The sequence below is a fragment of the Gobio gobio genome (assembly GCF_949357685.1).
Source record: "Gobio gobio genome assembly, chromosome: 8".
NCBI lineage: Eukaryota > Metazoa > Chordata > Actinopteri > Cypriniformes > Gobionidae > Gobio > Gobio gobio.
The window spans coordinates 38,916,782-38,932,198 of NC_137114.1; the positions used below are offsets into that span (position 1 = coordinate 38,916,782).

At 38.0% G+C, this 15,417-nt stretch overlaps 1 protein-coding gene across 1 annotated transcript in view; it reads left to right on the forward strand.

The window, feature by feature from the left end:
• The window catches only part of LOC307130057 (TRPM8 channel-associated factor homolog), a 360,060-nt gene that overhangs the window by 182,164 nt on the left and 162,479 nt on the right, over positions 1 to 15,417 (forward strand). The window lies entirely within an intron of this gene.

Below are 15,417 nucleotides of genomic sequence, written 5' to 3' on the forward strand. Positions count from 1 at the left end.
GCAAAGTTTAACCATCATAGAGCGAAAGTTTATCATTTGCATGTGTTTTTAAGTCAAGTCAGGCATCAATCGCAAGAGGACTCGCACGCTGTTTTCTGTGCGCACACACAGAGACACACAGACAGCACGTGAACGCCGAATTCAGTTCTCTTTCTTTTGAGCTTAAACGGACGCAAAATTAAGTAAAAGTTCCCGTCTCGGCCAGTATCCTCACAAACAGTCGGTTATGTACTGTAAACAATTGAGAAAGAAAATGGATGCGTGTCATTTATATTAGGTCCGTGCATTCGTCTTAAAGGGACAGCAGCCTTATGTACCCACAGCTGTTTGTGTCACCAAAGGTGATCAAACAACAGAAGAGAAAGAGAAAATCATTTTTGTAGCTTTAACAAAGATACATTTGATGAATTAATTATATTAGTTAGCCTATATTTCATTTATACAGAGAAGACTGTTATTTTACATTTGATTATTGAATTTCTGTGCCCGAATACTGTTACCTGCACAGCTTATTTCAATTGTATCTTTCTTCTAATATATTTATCCATGCTTGTAATTTGTTTATTATTTTCTATGTAGATTCACTCCCCTACAAAACCACCACAATTATTGTAGAATGATTAATTATAAGAAAAACTAAATATCACAATGTACTTTTTTATCCATTATAGTGCAGCCCTAGTTACAAATAGATATAGGGATGAAAATTGTATATTCTGTTTGAGCTTTTAAAAAAAAAATACATTTAACATGGTTAAATTATTAATTAGTGTTTTTAAAAATCAACTTTATGTCAGTGTAGGGCAATGGACAGTTGAATATCCAATATTGGCTTTTAAATATCCATCAATATAATTGGTATTAATATATATATTTGTATCAATACCAATAAATCCAAAACAATCTCTATTGGACATTGAGAAACCTATGTTGGTTGACCACTAGTAAGTCCGACTCTGACACAATCTGAATTCTAAAATAAAACAAAGAATTCACAAAACACCTTTATGAGAGAGAAAACATTTGCTGTGTAAAAGTTTCATATGCTACGCATTGCCCCCCTCTGACACCATATGCCTTAATCCATAATGCATGTCAAAGTATTACCTATAAATGTTTCTTTTATTTTAGCATTAAAAGCTGTTAAAACATTTACAAAGTGAAACTATTGATCCCAGCATCTTTCCAGCCTGCTCGTAAACCTCTGGCTATGCTCACTGCTCGAAAAGGCCGTGTATTGTCAGGAAAATCTTTGCTCTATTGATAGACACATCTCACTTAACTATTTAAAAGTCAGCAGAGGTCCTCTTATGGTCTAGAATCCCATAATGGAAGCTAAAGTGGCCATAAACAGAACAGGAAGACGCCGTTGTCCCGTAAAATGGCAGAGAACCATGCACAGGAATATTCACTATATTTTTCAAATTACACTACTACTACACTACAAAAACTTTTTCACTACATCAAGTTTCCAGGCTTCTGCAATGACAGCCTGCGGGCACCGTTTCACATTGGATATATTTGCAAGTGATTGAAGTCTGCACTGTGGACTGCTAATGAGGACTTGAGCTCGAGGTACACCTATGATATGAAGTTATGACCAAACTGAAAAAAAAAGACCCTATTGAGAATATTTACATTTTAGACATTGAATTCAAAGAATTCTGTTCATCTAACAAAACATATTAGCCCCAAACTTAAACTACAATACTGGGAACAAATAAGCATTCACAAAACCTTCACCCTCCAGTGGTCAAAATTTGATGCAATGCCTATATTTAAAGGGGATGTCTAATGCTATTTCATGCATTCTAACTTGTTTAACCTGTTAAAGAGTTGGATTCTCATGCTAAACGTGGCCACAGTTTCAAGTTGGACATATGCCATGACATATGAGTTCTGCAAGTGTGTTTGTTTGTTCCCGCCATTTCTGTGACAAATGTTTTATAAACAAGGCCCAGTTCGACGCTGGATTTGCAGATTGTTTGAAACAGAAATTTTCGGTCCCGAAATAAAATATCCTGGCCATGAGTCGAAACCGCGGGCGGTGAGTGAAACTGCTTCAAATGTCTCTTTTGTTGGCAATTGGCACGTATTTGCATATAATGTAAACAACACGAACGTATAGTGAATCAAAAGTTATCCAGGGACAATGCAAGGATTTATTGTGTGTGTGTGTGTGTGCGCGTGACTCTTTAGCTCCGCCCACTGCATGCCTCCTCGAGTTCGGCTGTTTTCAGAAAGAATCGGTACAGCGCATCTGTCTTTTATGAATCTGACAAAACTAAAGACTCTTCGGAGATATGAAGGATGCAATACTACTCTATAGGTACTCAAGATTAACACGAGATTGGCAGAAACGGTGCGTTATGTACCTTTTAATGTTGGGGACGATTAAAAAAATAATTCGCGAGAATAACCAAACATAAATACTATAGGGATAGGCACCTCAAACTATATTAAAAATATATGACCACCTACACAAACACACACACACACACACACACACACACACAAATAAAGACTACATAATAGTAAAAAGTTTGAAATATGACAGTGCACCGTATATATAGTTATTTTCTTTCAAAAGTAAGAGTCGACTCTGAGTAATTTTTAAGAATCGTTAGAAGACCAAAGCTTTTTCTCTGACTAGATGACGTCAACTTGTCAAGTTATTTGAATACGATACGCCCACTTATTGCGCTCCAAGACGCCAGTGAAAACTAGAAAACATCATGGCGATCTTCTTCGTCTGTCTGTACCATATATGGACTACATGTGCACAGAGCGCCCTCCGGCTGCCAGTATGAATTGAAAACAACACATAAGAGACATCTGCGCATTTTGAGGAAGTATTGAAAAAAAAATACTCCTCTGTTTAGAAATTTGACACAGACATATGAGAATCTATCAATATTTCTCCTCATCTGCACACTTTTGAACTAAAAGCCCTGAGGGATGTTGATTTGTCGCGAGTCTTCGTGAGGAGAATAGAGGAGTTTTTTATGAATGAGATCAGCTGAGGCTCATATTACAATCAAACGGTACCGACCCGGTTTTCATATTCATAAATCCTGACACATATTAACACATTACTGTCACTATAAGACTTTGATGGGCGTTCCGTTTCCGAAAATATCTGCACAGACTATACCAATCACAACTGACTGGGTCATCGGACCAATCACCGCAGATTAGCGTCACGTAAAGGCGGGGTTTTGAAAAGTGAATCACTAAAGGAATCATTTGAGAATCGCTGTCAAAACAGGTAAAAATAAATGCATATTATAAGAAAACTAAAGTCTTTTTTGTCATTGCATGCATGCACAACTGTTGTTGGGGACTTCTAAAACAATATTTGGAACATTTTAAATGCCATAATAGGTGCTCTTTAAAATATCACAAACAAAAAATCATATGAAAGATCTGGTGAAAGTCAACATCATTAACTTATACAGACAAAGTTTTGTTGTTAACAAGTTAAGTTGTTCCACATGCTTCAATTTCTTTCCAACTCAAAATCAACTTGATTCCCCCTCATCTTGGCTAGACTTGCCATCATCATCACTGAAGAACTGGCTCAGTTTTGTCTTTTCAAATGCATGGGCGTGGTGTGTTTCGTTGTGCAGCATGCAAAGCAAATCAGTTTGTAAATTCTGAATAGCCTGCTGAAAAAAAAAAGCTTAAACCAGTGTAAGCTAGAATACTAGATATTGTGCAAAGTTGTGCAGCCCTACAAACAAGCACAGCAAACCTGGAGCTTTTTTGTTTAATAAATTAAATTGCATTCACAATTTTAACCAGAAAAGTCACATTTCCACCACACATGCGCTTTGTCATAGCATCCCAACAATTTAGCATCTTTTCACAATACTGAACACAAATTTGACTCATTTTGTTGTAATGTCTAAAGATGTTTTGAGTTGTGATGAGTGCACTGCACATTTTCTTGTTCAGAAAATCCTTTGTGGAATTGCATACCGTACTTTCTTTTTCTAGCCTCACTCAAACTGACGAAAAAGTGAAAGTGAGTGAAACCACCACACCAAGATAGCGAGCAAATGCTGCAATAATAGATGAGATGGGCTCCGCGCAAGAAGTATTGATCGAGGGCAGGAGGCTAAACAGAAACCGTGATAGACAGATGTGATTTAGCAAACCATGGAAGACAAGAAGGAATCCAACATTCTCTGACTGTGCCTTGTTTCTATTGCATAACAAATGGCATGTTCTGTTGTTTTATTTTGTAATGTAGATGTTCTATAGACATTCAGGTCTTCACGGCTTTGCAGTCGCACTGTCTGACTCGGACTCCAAAATTCTTCCCTGAGAAGTTTACATGTTCTGTGTTTACACAGAATCAAGCTTTCCATAAACTCCTTCCTTCCACTTTGGTCCACTATTTGTGGGAATGGTATTGGTGACACATGAAGGGATATTCAAATCGGTCCAAACCGACAACAACATCTGTCTCGTGTGAACCGATCACATGTGGTCAGACGAGACAGATCTCCATTTACTACTGTAAACCATGACCACCACATGATTCATACTTCATCAAGGGGAGAGTCTCTGATATTTGGCCTTAAACCCATTTTAAAAAGTACAAATGATTGTTTCCTCCAACTCTTCCTCCTCCACCTCATTCCAGCGGGATCCTCGGTTACAGATGAGACGATCTGCAACATCTGCTCAACAGCTGTAGGCTTCTGACAGATGTAAAAGGAGAGGATTGGAAAGAAACGGGAATGTCAAGATAGGCAAAGACGTAAAAGCTTCCACACCCTCCATCATTTGACTATGTTAGCATTAGGCATGAGTCACAGTAATCAGACTGAGGGCTGGAGCGGCACAAACCCCGCCCACCTTTACCCCAGTCACAGACATGTGATACTTCTAACCTTTTAAGTCAAGTATTTGTGGAAAGCCCAAAGAGATGTCTAAATATCTTGGCAATCAAGGTATTTTGCTGTGATCTTGGGTTCTAAAACTGCTGTGTATTTTTCTATACTTAAAATACTTTCCTCTTCCAGCTCAATGCACAGAGACATCTATAAGAATCTAGGCATTTGCTGATTTATTTCCACATTGTAACTCTACAGCCCTTTCAACATTGCTGAGTTTATTTAAATGGACATAGCAACATTGACTCAGGGAGTGACTATCAGTTGATCTAAACAATGGAGGACAGGGAAAGTGTTTGACAGGGCTGTTTTTATGCAAGATTCTGATTCCAGTCCCCTTGGATCCCACAGCAAATCCATAAGATGATCAATATCTAAAGAGTCTTTTGAGTATTTAGTATGTCGTAATTAAAAATGATAGAAAATGTGCTTTATGGTGTATGTAGTACAAATCATCAATCATTGTGTGAGTTCACACAAATAATCGAGTAAAAGAGTATGTGTATTTGGAGAGTTGTCTGAGGGGAGGGCTCCGAGCTCGGAATTTGGCCTGAACCCAAAGTACTCCCCCCATATTCATGGCTGGGATAGGAACCAGTCAAGAGTGAGGGATCAGGGTGGTGGAGGGATGGATGATCAAGGAACATGAGGTGAGTCGGCTATTTGTATAAAGGCTATCTCTCGATCATTTGAACGTGTTCCTCCTGAACTTTGTTAAAGGTGTCATTTTTTTATACTGTTGTCTGACGTTTGCGTGGTTTTTACATTCAGAAACATCCTAATGAATAAGTAATAGGCTATTTTCTGCCTTGGTTTTGAGGCTCTCTGAAAAACGCTCAGTTTTGATGGGCGTGCCGCACTGAAGACTTGGAAGTAAACGCCCACGGCTAGGATTGGATAAGATTTGCATATTTTATGAGTTTCCGCTCCCCTGTCAGTACACGAGAGGAATTGTTTTGAAAGCATCTGGGGAATGCTCACAGGACTCGCAAAATATCTTTATCAAACAAACACAATGGTTCATCTCTCATCCGCCTGCGATTGATTGGAATGTTATTTCTGTATCATTTCACCCGATCATCAGTGAATATAACTACGAACCGTACACACATTCACGCGCGTGCACCATAGACTGTAAAAAAAATATGGACGTAGTGTCCGTGACGTCACCCATAGGATTCTGATGAGCCGTTCTGAAGCGCAATGGTGGCCGTCGCCATCTTGGCAGCGTGTCATCGCGCGTCACTCCCGGATAACAGAAAATGGGCAAAAAGGCGGGACGTGGGCGGAGCTTAAGTGACGCGATGACTAACAGACAGCAGATAAATGGCTATCCACCAGTCACTCGAAGTGGCCACGCCCTTAATTATGCAGAACTTTAAGGCTTTATATAATGTAAACGAATGAGCTATAAAAAAATTCACCCCCCTCACAGTTGTCATGAAGGGCAAAATGAGCCGTATAGACCAAAAGCACAATTTGTACCAGGCTGTAAACATGTTTTATTCTGCTCTAAAGTTGACCATTTTAACATGGGGCTCAATGAGATTCTGCTCCCTTCTGGATCCTGTCCCTAGCGGCCAGTCGATGAATTGCAGTTTGAGGCACTTCCGTATTGGCTTCAAGAGAAACTGCGGGAGGTTGCCGCTTGGCGTGCACGCAAGAAAGGAATGTTATTTCACTATAGCCCGCCTGAAAAACACATAGCTCTGGGAAGTTGGGCTTTGCGAGCTGGCGTTATAAGTCCAGGTCTGATCACGAATGAACCAATAACACCTTCTCCAGCCTGTGACAGCGTGCTAAGGTATGTAATCAATAGATATCAAACGATCTGTAACACTGCAATACTAACACATATAAAAAAACATGTTTTACTCACATAAGTGTGTGTTGCACCATTCCTGTCGGATCCAATAGAGAAGGCACAGCATTGTGTTTTTATCTCAATATGTCTGCAAATCCAGTCTCTATCTTGTTTACAATAGATTCCGTGGTGAAATGAAGCGAACAAACGCAATGTCTTACGCACGTGAGCTGGAACCGGCATGTTTATTGCTCTGCGACCCGTTTAGCTCCAAAAGTCAATGGGCGGGCTTGAGGCGGTGCTTCTGCGTCCTATTACGTCAGTGGTCGACATATTCTGAGATTGATCGTTTTCTGGGCCTGGTGTCTATAAAAGCTTTTCTTTGACTAACAAGGACGTTTTCAGCTCTGAAACTTACAGGATATTCTTATATCACGATTTACTTTTATATACCAAAGGCTCAAAGGAAAGTTGATTTCTCAATTCATCAACCCTTTAAAGGGTTATTTCACCCAAAAATGAAAATTAGCCCATGATTTACTCACTCTTAAGTCATCCTAGGTGTATATGACATTCTTCTTTGTGTAAGAAAAACATCCATATTTAAAACTTTATAGACTAAAAATAACTAGATTCTGGCAGTCAGCGGTACGCAAGTGAAAGAGTAAAAAGTTACGGTGAAAGAGAATCCCCTGACCCTTGAACCCTTGACGCATGCATATTTGATGAACGCAGAAGCGCTGAGGATAGAGCAAAACAAAACACTGATCATGAATTAGAAGTCTAAAATATCTTCGATATAAGAGAAGAGGGGCTTGAGTTCGTTGAGTTTATTACGCAGCACCTGAAAATAGGCTAACTTCCGTCAACATTACCAGTGTGAAAACCTGCTTGCACAGAGAGTGTGCTGGGGACTATTTTCAGGTGCTGCGTAATATCATTGCGCCTGTTGAACCTATGGTATGGCAGCAAAGTTCCTTGATTATTACGCAGGAATGGGAGAATAGTTCCTAGCCATATCGGCCTAGAAAATCACAACATTTCATTTTACGTCGGTCTTAGTGCACGATGTAACTATTCACATCACAACATGTAAATAGGAAAATGTTGGCGTTATTTTGTCACTTATTGAGCAGTAGGCTAGATGAGCCGTTTACCTCCAGTCTTTGTGCTAAGCTAGGCTAGCGGTGTGTGCGTCAGACAGAGTTATGGCACGCACGGAGATGAGAATGGTATGTATGGACTTATCTAACTCTGGGGGATATGGTGAATCAGCTAAAGTCCCAAAAAGTCAGCATGTTCCTTTAAAGTGACAGCAGCCTAATATTCCTGCTGCTACCTGTTTTTGATCAAACAACACAGACTCACTGCCAAAAATTACTCAATGCTTTTGACTGAATAACTTTTGTAACGTTAATAAGGATTCATCTATATTTAATGTATACAGTGAAGACTATGCAGTGTTATTTTACATTCGATAACTTTATTCAATTTCTGTACCTAATATTATTTATAATCTGTATCTAACTACTGTTAGATCTACCAGTAAAACCTAAAAAAAGCAGTTTATTAAGTTAGCATCTTAGTTATTTGTGCTATTTCTTGTAGTTTGATTATTTGTTCTTATTTTACTACAGACGGTTTACTTGACTTTAATAGTTTGAAACATATCTTATATTTATATTATATTTATGTCATTTGTTTTTATTATGTGCAATGTTCTTGCATTCCTGGCAAGTCAAATAAATAAATAAAAAAAGACTAGCCAATAGCGACTCGAGCTTCAATGTGTCCGTAGAGGGTTGCAAACTTTGACATATTTCTGAAAATAGTTGTAATGGATCCTATGTCCCTGGTTTTTGAAGTATGTTATGGAAACATTATTTTGGTGTCATTAATGGTGCTAAAATTACACACTGCTGCTTTAATGGAATGAATCGCCATTATGTAAATCAGTTTTGTTTTGTTTTTAATTTCGCTTCAAATTTGATTGTCTAAGACTTACATTCTGGCACTGTACGGTGTGAAATTTGCTTTGCTTTTATCTTCTAGGTCTTTTGAAAAGAATTAAAGGCTAACAGCAATGCATCTGCAAAAAAAATCAAGCAGTGCCCTGCTGTTTCAGGCATTCGGATATGGATGCTAAAAAGAACAAAGGCATCAGACAGGAGATGCTACTTCATATATGAAGAGTGCCTCAGCACCGCAATCAGTGGGGAATTTCATTTCATTTTGTAACTGCGCTGTCCCAGACTTTGAAGTTGTGCCACACAGGGGAGCTCTCTCAGGCACAAACAGAGAGACGCTACTATGTTTCTCTATCCCTGTTGCTCTCTCACTCTCTTTCTCTTACGTAAGCACACAGACTGCTGCGGATGCTTTACAAGAGTACAAGACTAGATGAGAACACAGAGCATGAGCTCTTGTAAAGCATCCGCAGTAGTTCTGTTTAGGACTGAAACAAGCTGCTCTATTTGTTCAGTTCCATCTCTTTCCTGCACGTAGGTCTGTAACCCACTCTTTAACCACTGATTGAGATTCCCATCGTCATTTACTCATGTAGAAAGCAGTAGAAAATAGAACAATTACTCAATTCTCTGATTTTGAGATGCTACTTCAGGTCCCAGGAAAAAAAATAAAAGACCAAAAAAATAACCTCTTTATAAAATCAACAACTTTATGTTAAGTAGTTATGAACCGAAAAAATATGATTTTTTTTTACTGAAATAATGAAATTAAAGTTTTCATTTAGCGAAAAACTGAAACAAAATGTTCAATTTAATATACAAATAATCAACATAAAAACTGAGTTGTATAAAAATTTAAAATAAAAAATTTAATAAAAATTTATGTTGTGCATATCCGTTATAAAAATAACATTAAATAGCACCAAAACAACATTTACTAGCAGCTGTTTGACTCTGTTTCACATCAAAAGTAACAAACACAACGTTTAAGTTTGCAGCTATTGAATAGGAGGTACTACAATACTGTTTAGTGAAGTTTTGTTTGAGCATCAACAGAAAACAGCACAGACTAAAAGATCAATCCTGAGATTTAATAATCAAAATGAAGATTGACTAATTTCCAGTGTAGTGTTCACAGAGCTGACATGTTTACCTGTTGTAGTTTATCCACTTTGTGTTCACGAAACAGACAAGACGTGCCATCGGAGAAGCGCTAATGAACACAGTTTCTGTCAATGATTTTGCCACTCCAAAACCATTTTGGCCAAAACACTACAATATAATAAGGCCATTTTTGGCCCCAATTCTCCCCTTCAGACAAACCTAGGTAAAGTCTCAATTATCTTGATGGTTCTACAGATTATCTTGTCAGATTTTCCTGTGGTGTGAGGTGTTTACGTGAATATAAAAGCCTAAATTCGATCTGTTTATCATATAAAGCATATAGACCGTGTCTCTTCGGAAAATTTAATGGTTGACTAAACCCCTGGATTCATATGGATTAGTTTTACGATCTCTTTATGAACTTTTTGAAGCATCAAAGTGGTAGTTGTGTATGTCTATGGAGAGTACAGAAAGCTCTCAGACTCTCAGGCAGATTTCATCAAAACGATCTTTATTTGTGTTCCGAAGATGAGCGAAAGTCTTACGGGTTTGGAACGACATGAGGGTGGAACGACAAACACGAAAACGCTCTGTAGATTGTCATGTGTAGCGAAACGATACCCAATCAGAAAGCGAGCTGGCGGAAGACAGAAGCCGTCTCCGAAACGTTTTTCTTTTTTTCCATGAATGTTCTGTAAAAAGCAGTACAAACACTATTATTGCCATTTCTTCTTGCCCGTCATACGCCATGTTTGTTTAAAGTAACGTTTGACCCAAGGGGGCAATCCAGCACCTGGAAAGCGGGTTCCATAGGGGCAGCCATTGCTAACCAAGCCATCACCTGCTGTTAGCATTCCATTGACTCCCATTCATTTTGGCGTCACTTTGACAGCGAATAACTTTACATCTGAGGCGTTTAAAGACTCCATTTGTCCAGTGTTTATTTCTAAAGAAACATGACAATGTATAAAAGGCTCCATTATCTTGTATCTTACACTATCGCCCCGTAGAAGCCGTTTTAGTAAAAATAGGCTAACGATTGCGCCATAACCACGCGACTCGGTCGCACAGTAGAGAAATTACCGTATGGACAGGAGGAGAAGCTCGCAGGCAATCTTTTACTGTCTATGAGGCAATCGGGGGGACGTGGAGGCATAAAGTCTGATAAAGTCAAGGGAGAAGCATGGGGAGAAGCCCATAGAGAGCCAAAAGCAATGGGACAAAATATTATTCAGATTTCACTTTGCACAACTACTAGAAGACTTACAACTGTCAGACAGGTTGCTCACGTCACATCTCCGTCGTCAAGCTCAGTCTGAGGATGCGCAGTACGCACAGCCATCAGGAAGTGAGTGCTTCTTATTGAAGCCTATGGGGTCGCTGTGTCCATTTCTTTTACTGTCTATGGTTTGACCACGAGAGGTTTTGCTCGATTTCGTGAATGGAATCTGTTAGTGTGTGGTGTGCTGTCTTGGTCACATCATGGTACTCGACACACTATAGGAACAAAACTGTTCAAACTATTTTTTATTTTTTTTATTGTCATGTTTGAGGTCTCTCACATTTTGATAAGATTTGTAAATCTTTTAGTGTGGGCCAGCCTTTAGTGAACTTAAGTTATCGAGTCTGCAAGTCTAGATCTGCAGTACACTCTTTAATTCAATCAAAACATTTAGATCCTAAACAGATTCCTTTGTAGAATCCTGACACATTGCCAAGCATCACTATATTACCCATTATGAGCACTAGGAAGGTAAAGAGCTGGATCACTCTGTCAGTTGAGATCCCACTGTAAAGCCCATTTAAGTGTGGTCATACATAATGTAAAGTCATGTACTAGTGGATGTGTTATGATATTCTTAATGCAGAGAAAAACGTACGGTCTACAAGCAAGCACTCTAAAGTGTGCATTAGCGTGTAAAGGTCGACCTTAGAAATTGAGCTAAACTACTTTGATTTTCACAGCTGAATGCCCTGCACACTTCGACGTGATTCCTTTGAATGACTCCAAGACTTTCCACACAAATGCAGAGGAAACTGGGAGAGTCATTTTTTCCAAAGTTATATGCCTGCTACGTTTTTTTTTCTCCTGGCAAATGATTTCCATATTCATATAGCTACATCATTTAATCTTATTGCCAATCACATCCTATGTAGTGTGTATATATAGTGGTGGAGCCAGGTCAAATACTGAACTAAGGATCTTAACTGGAGCAAAGCACAAGCTTATTGCCACTTGTGAGGTACCATGTGGACCAGGAGCTGATCATACATTATATGAAGGCCTGGTGATGAGATAAGCCACAATCCTTTGTCAAATGATGAGACATGACTGACCAAATCACAAAGACACAGATCCCTCAACACAATTCACCCATCACAATTGAAGAATGGCTCAGCAAAAAAAAACAAAAAAACACGGAAATGGCTTTTTCAAGCAACTGCTCTCTCTATGGCGCAGAATTGTAGTCCATTGTTTAGAAGTCACACCCTTATTATTACAAAGGAAATTACACCCTTCTCCAGTGCCACAGCTTAGCTGGCAGCCGTCTGAATGCCCTTTGCCCCTACGCTATTGTAGTTTCAGCTGCTGTGTCCTCTTGTTCATCCATCTGGATAACAATGAGGCGCAGACTTACACCACAGACACACGCGGGACAGACGGTACCCACTCAGGGCAGTTAAAAAAAAACATTCAGCTGTTATGGACATGCAGTCCAAGACCAACAGTTAGTGTGACAGGTGATTAAAGAGCGCAGCAAAGAAAGTTGCCTGTGCGAATTACTTTCAAAACCAGAACAAGAAGACTGTACACTTCGGGAATTAACAGAAAGTGATTTAAGTTTTCCTTAACTAAAACTTTGAATTTTGAGTTTAGCAGCGCAAGTAACCAAAAGTTCAGGTGTATTTCATTCATACTAAATTAGTATTTCAATTGACTAAATCAATGTATTAAGATATATACTGTAAATTGACTATATTAGAATATATAGTCATTTTAAAGGTCAGATTATGTAAAAAGCTGAAATAAATAAATACATAAATGCTACCTTAATTTTTAAGTGAAATCAAATTATTGATGTAAAGAATCAAGCTTTGAACACATGCAAGAAATTACTGTCATAACATCGAGGTAACACTTGTTTTATGGCGTAGTGTAATCTGGGCAAACCACACCAGACTAAAGGGATATTTCCCCTAAAATTAAAATTTGGTTATCATTCTATAACGTCGTTCTTGTGTTAAGATATTCTAAAATATGATTGTTTGTTTGTTCGCTTTTCCGTGCATTAAAGACACCGGGCTCCAATGTGGTTTGCACAGTTTAAATATTTTTAAAAATATTTTATTTTGTGTAAACTTTCAAATACTATCGTCTATACATAATTTTAATTTACCAGCAGCTTATCAATGCATTCAGGTATGACTACTACATCAACCAGAAAAATGATCAATTATGAGTCTATATTATGTTTGTATTTTAATCATTCTATACTGATTATTAAGTTGCTGATATTGATAGTCTAAAGCATCTGTACACTGCAGTCCTGTACTCATATTTCAGTGAGGGCTCTGACAAACTCCTCACAGTGTAAGGCCTAACCATTATTGATCAAAAACAGTCATCTAGTTATTGATGAGAGAGGCTATGCGTTTCTAATAAAGGCATATTATCACTCTCAGCAGAGACACTATAAATATTACATAATTTTACACTGGATCATGCTATCACCATCTATCATATATAGGTGGTGTTTTATGATGCTGTGTGTTCAGAAACATCTGGACTCAATTCTGTATTCAGAAATTGTGTATTATGTGTTTTTCACTCCATCATACCTTTAAAACTCTAAGGATACAGCTCTATTGTTTTTATCTGCATGTTTTATAATAGATGGATCTGATGAAACAGATATCTGTAGACATGCAATCTCCAACCACTTCAGCTGTGTTTTATGATAGCCTAAAACTATGAATAATGCATGCTAAATGAGAGTACAGATTGCCATTGAGACTTACCGAATAGAAGGATACTACAATGAGTGTCCGTGCCGCCTTTTGTGTAATCCAGAGAAAATATGGGGAAAAAATAATTTGAGATTACTCTTCATCAGAATTTCTCGCGACACCGACGCTCGATCAGATGCACGTGGCCCGGGGCGCTTCTAATGGTCGTAAATTTTAAAAACGTCCGTGAGAAATGGACGGATTTTGGATAATCTCTGCGTTTGTTATTCACTGGGCAGTAGTCACTGGCGCATAGACTGCGCTCCTCCCGCGGCTCCACCCGCTAGCCCCGCCCTCTCGACAAGCCCATTGGCGCACACGGACGATTATGCAAATTTTCTCTTCCCGCTGATGTTCAAGAGTCTGAATGGGATCGTACAAGTATCCAGACGGCAGGCATAAAACACCGTCATCTAGAGGCCAAACCACACTTTTCTAAACGTTCACGTTTCTGTATTTTCAAAAAGCCTTTTTTTTTTTTTTTTTTAAGTGAGCGAGTGCTCATAGTTACTGCCTTTTAATTCTTAGAATTAACAACAATTACGCAAACATTAATTTGTAAAAAAAAAAAAAAAAAAAAATTCAAAGAATACTTACATTTACAATGTCTTTTACATTTATTTGTTTCGTTTTTTTATATAAAGATATTAGATAATAAATAGCCTCCAGGGACCCAGAAAAAAAAAGTTTTTTTTGAATTTAGTATTTTTCATGTCATTACATTGTTTAGAGCAGGGGTTTTCAAACTTTATGATAACAAGGATCCCCAAATATGATGAACCTTTATGAGGGACCCCCTTTCTAAAATTCACCTATTTTTATGCATGAAAAAACATTTAAACTAGATAGATAGTAAGTGTGACATTATAAATATAATTTTGTTTCCCAACTTAAATTGGCTATACTTAATGTTGGATGTATAAACCTGAAGAAGAAAATTTTCAATTAAAAATGATTTTTATAAGCAACTTTCACAATAAATGTATGTAAGCCGCTTACGTACTGCGTTAAGAAAACTGCCTTACAACCCCAGTGAGCGAGACAGAGGGGACTATAGTGAGAAAAACTCACTAGAAAGATGCAAAGCAAACAAATACAATTCTGGAAAGTATGTATATGGCAAGAAAGGAGAGAAACCGTTAGAATGTTCAGTAGACTTTATCCATTTTTGCTTTGTTGTTTTATTCTCTGAAATTTTCTGGGGACCCCTTAGAACCTTCTGGAGGACCCCCGTTTGAAAATCTTTTTTCACATCCCACAAAATTTTTGAAAAATTATATTTTATTCATGTTCTGATATATCCTCTGTAGTTGACACCAGGACTCAGTTGTTTAAAAAATAAAATTACGTGAAATAGCATGTATAGGCACCAATAAATTTTTAGGTTTCAGGTTTTTTTTAAACAAACTTTGTTTAAAGATGATTCTGAACTATATTATGAAAGATATAACGAAATGCATTGATATACCATTTTACTTTATGCAATATGTGGGTAAAATGGTCATACTTGGATTTTCCCATCCAATACAATGTATCTATACACTGCATCTAGTTTGCATATTAATGTGTTCTTGGTGCAACATGTAATGAAAAAAGAAGTGTAATAACGGGAGTCATAATTGGCAACATT